Source organism: Pelodiscus sinensis, chromosome 24 (assembly GCF_052426305.1).
Source record: "Pelodiscus sinensis isolate ZL-2025 chromosome 24, ASM5242630v1, whole genome shotgun sequence".
Taxonomy (NCBI): domain Eukaryota; kingdom Metazoa; phylum Chordata; order Testudines; family Trionychidae; genus Pelodiscus; species Pelodiscus sinensis.
Window position 1 is genome coordinate 536,844 of NC_143075.1, and position 11,646 is coordinate 548,489.

The 11,646-nt window shown below is 45.7% G+C and overlaps 1 protein-coding gene across 1 annotated transcript in view; it reads right to left on the bottom strand.

Moving 5' to 3' along the window:
• PARK7 (Parkinsonism associated deglycase) overlaps nt 1-11,646 on the bottom strand; it is a 42,266-nt gene that overhangs the window by 29,724 nt on the left and 896 nt on the right. The window lies entirely within an intron of this gene.

The window sequence follows — 11,646 nt, forward strand, 5'->3', positions numbered from 1 at the left end:
CAGGCTGGAGCTCTAGGGAGGGAGTGCTTCTGTGGGGCAGGAGTATGAATGCCTAGGGACCTGAGGGTTGCCCTAGAATCCTTCAGCCCATGGAGGCTAGTATCAATCTATTCTGAAAACAAGCTCCCACTCTCAAGGGGCAGGTCCTGGATTATGTTCTGGACTTCTGCTGGGATGCCAGACACCTGAAGCCATGTGCCTCTGTGCAGGCCCAGGCCCGTTGCAATGGTACAGGCTGCCACATCCATGGAGTCCAGGGCTGCCTGGAGTGCCGCCCAGGACACAACCTTGCCCTCCTCGGACAAGGCCCTGAACTCCTGCCTCAAGTCCTGGGGCAGCAACTCACTCAATTTGTCTATAGCTGCCCATGAGTTGAAGACATACCTACTCAGGAGGACTTGCTGGTTAGCAATCCTGAGTAGGAGACTCCCTGAGGCATAGGCCTTGTGACCCAACAGGTCCAATCGATTGGCCTCCCTGTTCTTGGAGATAGGGGCAGATTGGCTCTGATGCTCATGGTGGTTAGCAGCCTTTACCACTATTGAGCCCAGCAGTGGATGTGAGAACAGCTGCCCATGGCCCTCCTTGTGGACAAAGTACCGCCGTTCTGCCCTTTTGTCCATGGGCGGAATAGATGCTGGCATCTGTCAGAAGGGCCTTGGTGATTTTGTCCATCGTCTTATTCAAGGGCAAGGCCACACGAGACTGCATCTTTGTATTGAGGATGTATACCGTCGGTTCAAAGTCCTGAGAGGCCTGTTCAAGCTGGACCCTGAGACTTTAGGCCAGTCTCCAGAGGAGTTCTTGGTGGGCCCAGGAGTCCATGGCCAGGATTGACGAGGAGGCCAACCCTAGGTCCTGGGCCTGATTATGACAAGGACAAAAGAGATTGTTTAACAGTTGCTCATCAAGACTTTGAGGGTAATACCCTTCATGTGTCTCATTCACAAATTTGAAACCCACAAAGTATTCCCCACTCCATGACTGTGTCTACACTGGGCCACTTATTCCGGAAAATCAGCTGCTTTTCCGGAATAAGCTGCAAGCTTTCTACACTGGCCCTTGAATTTCCGGAAAAGCAACGATGCTCTACTGTACAAAATCAGCCGCTATTCCGGAAAAACTATTCTGCTCCCGCTCGGGCATAAGTCCTTATTCCGGAACACTGTTCCGGAAAAGAGCCAGTGTAGACAGCCCAGTAGTCTTTTCCGGAAAAAAGCCCCGATCGCGAAAATGGCGATCGGGGCTCTTTTCTGGAAAAGCGCATCTACATTGGCCACAGATGCTTTTCCGGAAAAGCAGCCTGCCAATGTAGACGCTCCTTTTCCAGAAAAACTGAAAACAGAATAGTATTCCGTTTTAAGCATTTCCGAAAATTCATGCCAGCGTAGACACAGCCCCTATGTCTAATTTTACACATAAACAAATGATACATACATCAAAGTAAAATAAACAGAACCAGTGGATCATGACATGAAGATTGATGGGTTCCATGAAATAATTTGTTCAAAGCACCTTTGAGTTATGTATATTCACGTACATAAGTCCATTTAATAAAGCATGGGGGGAGGTGTCCACCACAGACACCTCAACACCGACAAAGCTCCTGAAGACACCGGTGTCTCCTGCACCGAGGGCAGTATGCTGCGGGACTCCAGTGCCGCGTCCACCAACAGTGCTGGATGAAGCCCCAGCTCCATTAGGAGAATCTTCAAGCACGAATCTCTCTCACGCTGAGTCCGGGGCTTAGAACTGCGGCAGATTCTGCAGTTAGCCAGGAGGTGGGCCTCACCCAGACACTTCAGGCACAAATTGTGCAGGTCACCACAGGGCATAGGCTTGAAACAGTCTGCACAGGGCTTAAAGGCATGAGGCCCTGGCATGCCCCATGGGCTGGGAGAGACGGGGACGCAACAGGCAAGCCCCAGCCCAAACAAACTTAACTAACTTCATCTAAACTAGCTTCAGGGGTTAGCCAAGTTAGTCTGTACAGGATACACTAAAAAACCAACAAATATTCTGGCAGCACTTTATAGACTAACAAAACATGTAGATGTTATGATGAGCTTTCGTGGGCACAGCCCACTTCTTCAGATGACCGGAGTTTTCATCTGACTCTGGTCATCTGAAGAAGTGGGCTGTGCCCACGGAAGCTCATGATACCATCTACATGTTTTGTTACTCTATAAAGTTCTGCCAGAACATTTGTTGTTTTTTTAGTTTATTCTATCTAAACTAGTACTTAACAAGAGAACTTGGAAAGAACAAAGGGATTCAACTACGTGCTAACTAACTCTAAACACTTGCTGAGAGCATGCTTGAAAGCAAGCGAGAAAAGAGCTCCAAGAAAAGGAGGTAAGAAGGAAATGAGGGGGTGGAGGGTCAGTAGGTTACAGTAATTCCTCATTTAACATGGTAGATACGTTTCAGAAAATGATCATGCTAAGTGAAAGCGTGTTATGCGGGCTCAATGTTCCCAATGAAAATAATGGAAAAGGTGGGGGTTGCATTTCAAGCGCACATGCACTCGCAGCTCCAGCCTGCACTTGTTAGCAGCTGGGACCAAGACATAAGGTTGGGGGGGAAAAGGGACTGGGTTATAGCAGGGAGCGGAGGTGTTTGGCTCTGGAGAAGGGAAGGGAAGGACAGGGGAGGGGGCTTGCAGCCGGCAGCTGGATTTCCCCAGCTGGCCGGTCACTGCCAGCTGCGCGGGGCTTCCTCTGCCTCCTTACAAAGCGCTGGAGGTTTGCTGCTTGCCACGCAGTTCCCCAGAGACCCCCTCTGGCTGGACGCAAGGCATCTGGCCGGAGGGGGTCACCGGGGAACTGTACAGCGAGTGGCAAACCTCTGCCGCTTTGTGAGGAGGCAGAGGAAGCCCAGGGCAGCTGCGCGAGGCTTCCTCTGCCTCCCTGCAAAGCGGCAGAGGTTTGCTGCTCGCCGCACAGTTCAGCCAGAGGGGGTCACCGGGGAACAGCGCTGCGAGTGGCAAATCTCTGCCGCTTTGCGGGAGGCAGGGGAAGCCTTGCACAGCTGCCGGCCACCAGCCAGCCCTAGGGGAAATCGTGTTATTGCGGGGATGGGGTCGTGTTGTTTGAAAAATGTTCCTTAAAAAAAAAATCGTGCTATCGCAAAAACATGTTAAGCGGGCACGTGTTAAGTGAGGAATTACTGTATATATGCACGGATATAGCAGCACCACTCCAGGGGGCTCCCCTGCTGGCTCGACGGGTACCACTAAGGGAAAACTCTCCGACAATCTGTGCGTGCAATGTGCGCACACCTAAGTGGAATGGACATGAGCAAGCACTCAAAGAAGAATTTGTTAGATCTGGTATTAGTGTTTTACAATAGCAATTTCGTACATTGTATAAGTATGTAACGCGCTCTGTAGGACTGTGCAACATTCGGTAGCAATCATACATATCAGTAACTTTTACCAGTAGCAATCTTACAGGGAAGCAGTTTTAGACAAAGCATCATAGGTAACTGCTGCCTCTAGAGTTGTGCCACTGCGGGTAGCAATATCTTACAGAAGCATTTCCTTACAATTGTATGTATTAGTTATTGCTACTAGTAGCACATCACTACAGGGAGCATCCTATACAAAGAGCTGTATGTAACTGCTACCTGTAGGATTGTGCTACTTCTGGTAGCAATATCTTATAGGAACAGTTCCTCACAATCATTCAAATCAGAAACTACCACCTATAGCCAGTGCTACAGGGAGCAGCTCTGTACAAACTGCTCTGGTTACATGTGTGCTCGGATCTCCCTCTTACTGTGGTGTTCAGACAGATGCCTTTGGAGTTACCTTTTTGCTTTGAAACAGCACAATATAATATACTAGCTGGAGTTACCCAGCGTTGCTCGGGAAACCAGAGGAAAAAAAATGTAGAAAAACAGTAGTCCGTTATCTTTTTTTGAATGGTAGAAAAGTTGCACTGATTTCTATAGGGATTAAAATATAGGTCCGCGTCATCCCCGGAGGGGGAGGGGTATGACCCTGGAGGGGGAGAGGAGGTTACACATAGGAGGGGCAGCCCCAGCTCGCGCCTGGGGCTGCAGGTGCTGCGGGGGGCAAGGCAGGTGCCTGAGCCATTGTGCCGATGCGGGGGGGAGGGAGGGTCGCTCATGTAACCTCACGTGCAGGAAGGGGTGAGTCCCAGACAGTGCAGTGCAGCAGGTTACTTTTTGATTTATACAGCCTGAGCTTGGGCCCGATCAGGTCCCAAAGTACCTTAAACCCTTCTCCTGGAGGAAAGGTTCTCCCATGCAAAGTTGGTTGCGGTAGCTCCTATGGTGTCCAAGTTATTAGCTCACAAACCTACAAACATTCTCCTTTAGATATTGGATTATGGCTGCTGGAAGCTACTCTGTCCTCCCTCAAGGATGAATGGAGCTGTCCTATACCACACTCTGAAGCACATGTGCTTTTTTTTAAACCATCTGTTGCCAAAACAAAGCAGGGAGGAAAGTAATAAGGAAATTTGACATGTAAGTACCTTTTAAATGCTTCCAAATCACCACTATGTCCATGTAAAAGTATCAAAATAAGTGCCTGAAGAAAAGTAGAAGGTTGCATCTACAAGTGAAAATGGATGCCAAGAGGAGAGGGAATAAAGTAAGAAAAACTGAGCATTCAAAAATGAAAATGCTTCACCCTTTTGCTCAGGAGGCATTTTATTTATGCTGATATCAGTTCTAATAAGGTCAGGATTTGGACATATCTTTTCACTACTGACATAACATTTATTTTATTTAAAAAATGTAAAGAAGCCTATGAACAGCACAATAAAATAAAACATTTACCAGGGTAAATATTAACTATGATTGTTATGTGTTGTTATATTTCATGTGTACATAGATAGAAATTAGGGGGAAAGGAATAGTTTTTTTCTCTCTAACTAAATATACTTGTCAACTTACAGCTAATCTTTATCGGAGAATGTGCGAAAAAGACAACTCCTTCCAGCCAATCACATAAAAGCATTCTTTTCCCAGCTAATACTAAAGCAGGGGTGAGCAATAATTTTTGACTGGGGGCCACTCCGAAGTTTTTGAAGTGGCCCTGGGCCACCCCAGAAGGGACTGAGCCAGGAAACTTCTGGGCTTCCCCATCCACAGACCCTGATTGGTCTGGGAGTAGGGAGCGCACAAAGTCTTTGCCCTCCCGTTCCCCAGAGAGAACCGTCAGCTGTACTGAACAACTGGCAGTTCCCTCTAGGCATCTGTGACCCTGGCAGTGGGAGGAGACTTTGCCTGCTCCCCCTGGTTTCCCCAAGTCAATCAGGGCCTGGAGAGGGGGAGCACGTGAAGTCTCTCACTCCCTGCACCTGCCCTGCAAGGGAGCGCTGCGCTTAGAGTCAGCTGCCAGCTGAGCAGCAGCTGGAGGTTGACTTTAACTGCTGAGTCCCTTGCAAGGCAGGAGGAGACTTCATACGCTTCCCCCACCCACAAGCCCTGATGGGCCCGAGGGCGGGGGGAGTGTGCAAAGTCTCCTCCCACTCTGCCCCTGTCCTGCAAGGAGTGTGTGGCCCTTAGAAGTGCCACACCCCTCACAGTATGGGAGGAGACTTCATGTGCTTCCCCTTGCCCTCAGGCCAATCAGGGCTTGGGGTCGGGGGGGGGGGGGGGGGGGGGGAGCACGCAGTCTCCTCCCGCCTTGCCAGGAGCACACAGTCCTTCTAAGCACCGAGCACTTCTTGCAGGGCGGCGGCAGGGCAGGAGGAGACGACTTTGCGCGCTTTCCCCCGCCCCCATGCTCTGATTCGCCTGGAGGCAGGGGAGAGTGGCAGGGCCTCCATGAGCTGGATCAATTTGCTGGATGTGGCCTATGGAGGCCCTTTTGCCCATCCCTGTACTAAAGAATGAGACACCCAAGGGGAGGATGCACAAAGAAAAATCAAGGTAAACCTATCTAAACAAACAGAACTGTATTTGACAATCCCAATATGAACTGTAACCTGGTATGTAAATATTGATTATTTTAATACTTAATATTTCATAGGTATGCTTTGTTATTGACGTATTTCTAGTAGGCTTCTTGGAAAGGGGCTATTTCTATTTGCATGGTAAGGAAAGAGTTTCCAAAAGCTGTGGAAGGCCTTCAAAAAGACTAATTAGACATTACATAAAACTTCTCTAAAATTCTAAACTCATCAAACCCATACCAAAATTGTTCCATGGAAATAGTGAAAAGGTACCTTGTATTAAATGCATACAAGCATCCATGCAAACCATTCAAAGGAGAGATGAGAATTTAACATAAACCAAAATAAGGGGAGGGGGAAATCTCTGTATCTCTGTAAAAGTTATCCCAATCAATATTGGTGTAACAAATCGGGAAATGACCTCTAAGACGACCCTCAGTGCTTTGAGGACTTCACAGATGAGCCCTATGGAGGGGAAAAGCAGCAGTTTCTACTATCAACGCTCTGAAAAACTTTCTGAGTGATGTACCTGAATACTTGATTGCTAATATCCAAACACCATTGTTACACTTACACGCCTAAATCTCGGTTATTGCTATGTGTATTATAACTCCAAAGCAAAACTTTTATTTGTAGATAATCCAAGCATGACACCCGGATGTACAAAAACTTTATTTCTTAACCTGTGTACTGTGTACTTTTTTTTAACATTAGCTTCAATATAAATTTTTAAACTGTTAAACAATTGTTTAACAACTGTTAAACATCAAACACACATAATCAATTAAGCTGTTGTGCTGGACAGTGTGACCATGGTTGATGAGGTCTCACCAGGCAACAAGTAATACAGTTTCCTGATCTGTCTCAATTCAGTGAATACATAAATCTCTGGGGTGGCCCTAGAAGTAGTGCCAGGTAGAGTGGGGGTATGCATCTCTTCACATGATGATGGAGAGTTTGAGACCACTGTCTGCTGGGAGTGTTTTGGTCTATCCTGGCAACATGGCAAAAGAGTATGCAAAGCCTCTTTTGAATATGAGCAGTTGAAAGAAAGCCAACTTTTAGTGACATTATGACACTTCACACAAAGTCAAATGATTTTTTGTTCAGTATTTGGCACTGACAGCACTATGGAATCACTCTAGCCACTCCAAATCTTCCATAAGAGAGTCCAGGTATCTGATCTGCATTGCAATACAGCTAGCACAAAGGTTTGATCGTTACTGAACTCTGTCTCAGTGCAAAGATGTTTGTGAATCCATATGCAAGACATAAGCTTCATGAAGGTGATGGTTAGATGAACTCATCAACATTCCTCATGGTACATAACCCCTTTGGTGATCCAGCTCCAAGGTTCTGGACCTTGGTCCCCTGCCATGAGACATCAAACCCCATAGTGCAGGTAGTGTCTTGGGAAGCAGAGCTGAAATTCTCTGACTTTGCCACAACCAAGACAACACTATTGACATAGGGTTAATTGGTAAACATTTCTTGACAACTGTAAATCCAACGTCTGGAGTGTCAAGTCCTAATATCCAGTGATAGCTCAAATAGGGCCTGATGAAATGCATCCTAGAATACTCAAGGAGCTGACAGAGGAGGTATCTGAGCATCTAGCTATCATCTTTGGAAAATCATGGGAGACAGGAGAGATTCCAGAAGACAAAAGGGCAAATATAGTACCCATTTATAAAAAGGGAAATAAGAACAACCCAGGAAACTACAGACCAGTTAGTTTAACTTCTGTGCCAGGGAAGATAATGGAGCAAGTAATTGAGGAAATCATCTGTAAACACTTGGAAGGTGGCAAAGTGATAGGGAACAGCCAGCATGGATTTCTAAAGAACAAATCATGTCAAACCAATCTGATCACTTTCTTTGACAGGATAACGAGTTTTGTGGATAAGGGAGAAGCGGTGGACGTGGTATACCTAAACTTTAGTAAGGCATTTGATACGGTCTCACATTATCTTCTTATCAATAAACTAGGCAAATACAACTTAGATGGGGCTACTATAAGGTGGGGGCATAACTGGCTGGATAACTGTATTCAGAGAGTAGTTATTAATGGTTCACAATCCTGCTGGAAAGGTATAACTAGTGGGGTTCCGCAGGGGTCTGCTTTGGGACTGGCTCTGTTCAATATCTTCAACAACTATGTAGATATTGCCATAGAAAGTACGCTTATTAAGTTTGCAGATGATACTAAGTTGGGAGGGGTTGAGTCTGCTCTGGAGGATAGGGTCATAATTCAAAATGAGCTGGACAAATTGGAGAAATAGTCTGAGGTAAAAAGGATGAAGTTTAATAAAGACAAATGCAAAGTTCTACACGTAGGAAGGAACAATCAGTTTCACACATACAGAATGGGAAGCGACTGTCTAGGAAGGAGTACAGCAGAAAGGGATCTGGGGTTATAGTAGACCACAAGCTAAATATGAGTCAGCAGTGTGATGCTGTTGCAAAAAAAGCAAACATGATTCTGGGCTGCATTAACAGGTGTGTTGTGAGCAAGACACGAGAAGTCATTCTTCTGCTCTACTCTGTGCTGGTTAGGCCTCAGTTGGAGTATTGTGTCCAGTTCTGGGCACCGCATTTCAAGAAAGATGAGGAGAAATTGGAGAGGGTCCAGAGAAGAGCAACAAGAATGATTACAGGTCTAGAGAACATGACCTATGAAGGAAGGCTGAAAGAACTGGGTTTGTTTAGTTTAGAAAAAAGAAGACTGAGGGGTAACATGATAGTTTTCAGGTATCTAAAAGGGAGTCATAAGGAGGAGGGAGAAAAATTGTTCTCCTTGGCCTCTGAAGAGAGAACAAGAAGCAATGGGCTTAAACTGCGGCAAAGGAGGTTTAGGTTGGACATTAGGAAAAAGTTCCTAACTGTCAGGATAATTAAACGCTTGAATAAATTGCCCAGGGAGGTTGTGGAATCTCATCTCTGAAGATATTTAAGAGTAGGTTAGATAAATGTCTATCATGGATGGTCTAGACAGTATTTGGTCCTGCCATGAGGGCAGGGGACTAGACTCGACCTCTCGAAGTCCCTTCCAATCCTAGTGTTCTATGATTCTATAGTGCCAGAGAAAAAATGCAACCGTACTACACACCTGAGATTGTGCAGAAACACAGAGGAAGCTGTGAAGCAATACGTGCATTTACACCAGTACCAGTATGAAAACTGTGCACCAAATTTAGCAAAACTGCTGTAGGATCGCATTGTTTTAGTGCGAGCCCAAGTGCTGATCTGATAATTGAATCAAAAACTGCCTTTACATCATTACATACCACATGAAAATAGATGTTTAAATTCTCAGTGTGGTTCAGCCAGTAGCCGGAGGGTAAGGACAGCATCTATTGTTGACCACCTAACAGGGAAACTAGACTGCAGTGTACAATGATGTCTGTTAATGACCTGCTGCAACCTACCAAACGGAACTAAGGATGTGAAGTATTGGGTAATTGACTAATCGAATTGACGATACATTTTGAATCAACTCTTCGATTAGTTGATAGGGCGCCTCTGCCTTTGAAGTGTAGCAACAGCTCTAGAGCTGTTGCTACACTTCAAAGGCGAAAGTGCTGTGTGGAGCCCAGGATCTACTGGGGACTTCCCTGCTGACCCCAGACTCTGTGCGGTGCTGCCGCTTTGAAACGTTGTAAGGAACCTGACACTGAATGCCCTGCAGTGTTTCAAAGCGGAAGCACTGCACAGAGCCAGGGTCAGCTGGGGAGTCTCCAGCTGATCCCAGGCTCCACACAACACTACCACTTTGAAATGCCACGAGGAGTCTGAGGCCAGACTCCCCATGGTGTTTCAAAGCGGCAGAGCCACATGAAGCCTGGGGCCAGCTGGGGACTCCCCCCCCCCCCCACTCTCATCCCAGGCTCCACACGGCGCTGCCTCTTTGAAACACCATGTGCAGCCTGGGGACACCCCAGCCTGCCCTAGGCTGCATGCAGCTTTTCAAAGTGGCAGCGTCACGTGGAACCTGAGGTCTGGTCCCAGGCTTCAAGTTGCACTGCTTCTTTGAAGTGCCCCCTCTTCTCCCCCCCTTTTGCTACCTCTATCTGATAGAGGCAGCGGGGGGAGGGGAGGCAAAGGAAGGAGTGACTAGTCGACTATCCTGTCAACTATCTGATAAGCAAATGTTTATCAGATAGGGATGTGAAGGACTAGTTGACTAATTAGAACATGAGCAAAGACCTTTCCAGGGACTCATAACAGTGAAAGTTATGATCATGAGATTAATATCGCATTATTGTTCACTGAGCTGGGTAGTTGGGCAATCGAGCCATCGGACTTTGGAACTTGGAGCAGACTTTTTTTAGCCTGACCATTAAGAGATTGGTATTCCCAGTTATGGATATCTTTACATAATGAAAATGCTTTTACATTTGAAAAACCCCACATACTGTGGCTGTGTCTACACTGGGCCACTTATTCCAGAAAAGCAGCCGCTTGAATTTCCAGAAAAGCAGTGACGATTTACTGTAAGAAATCAGCTGCTTTTCCGGAAAAACTATGCTGCTCCCACTCGGGCAAAAGTCCTTTTTCCGGAAAACTGTTCCGGAAAAGGGCCACTGTAGACAGCACAGTAGGTTTTTCCACAAAAAAGCCCCGATCGCGAAAATGACGATCGGGGCTTTTTTCCGGAAAAGCGCGTCTACATTTTCCGGAAAAGCGTCCGTGGCCAAAGGGCTTTTCTGGAAAAGCATCCTGCCAATGTAGACGCTCTTTTTCCGGAAATACTTATAACGGAAAACTGTTCCGTTTTAAGCATTTCCGGAAAAAGGTGCCAGTGTAGACACAGCCTGTCAGAACAATTGTCTTGTGGCAACTTTATGGCAAAGAGATACAGAAGTTGTTATATCAGAAGACATGCACAATTTTAAAGCCATTTAGGCTGGTTTGCTATAACGATGTAGAGTGGTGAACATCTCTTACCAGCATTTCAATGCTGGTGCACTACATTGCTACAGTTATACATCAATACATGAGAAAGATAGATTATTTAGCTCTTATCTCAGATTTCTGAATCACCCATACAATTAAAATTTCAATTGGTTAAAGACTGTATGGATTCCTGGTTTCTAGTTTTCTAAGGGTGGTGATGTAAGGTCAGAGTTAATTATTTTTTTAAATCCTTATTATTTGGTTGATGGATAGAAGTGATTTTATTTGTGCATTAACTTTGAAGTTTCAGAAACCTTCCTTTCCATAGTTTGGCTCAATTTAGCATGGACATGACATTTTCCCATTTTTTTCCTCCTTTCCTTTCCCATCCCCTCTCTTTCTCTGCTATTTATTTGGAAACTGGACCCCTTAAACTCCATTCATCTGAAGAAGTGGGTTGTGTTAGAGAAGCCACAGGTGACCCAGGAGCAGATGAGATAAATGGAATCACTTTATTGCCCAAACACATGTTTACCTCAGACATTCAACACAACATCTGAGCTGCAACAGTTTTTGGCACCCATTACACCCTTTTAACTATTTTAGTATGTTAATTCACACATCTATCACTACTTTCCCTAAAACCTTAATAGTAATGTTAATGCCTACAAAAAAGAATATTAATAAGCAGGTGATGAATATTATAATACCTGCCCCTGATTACTATTTCCAGAATTTCTAATTAAATCAACACTTTCCTATGCTACAAACTTTCCAAATCAATAGGCTACAGCGATTACAAGAGATGTAGCTCTGAAAA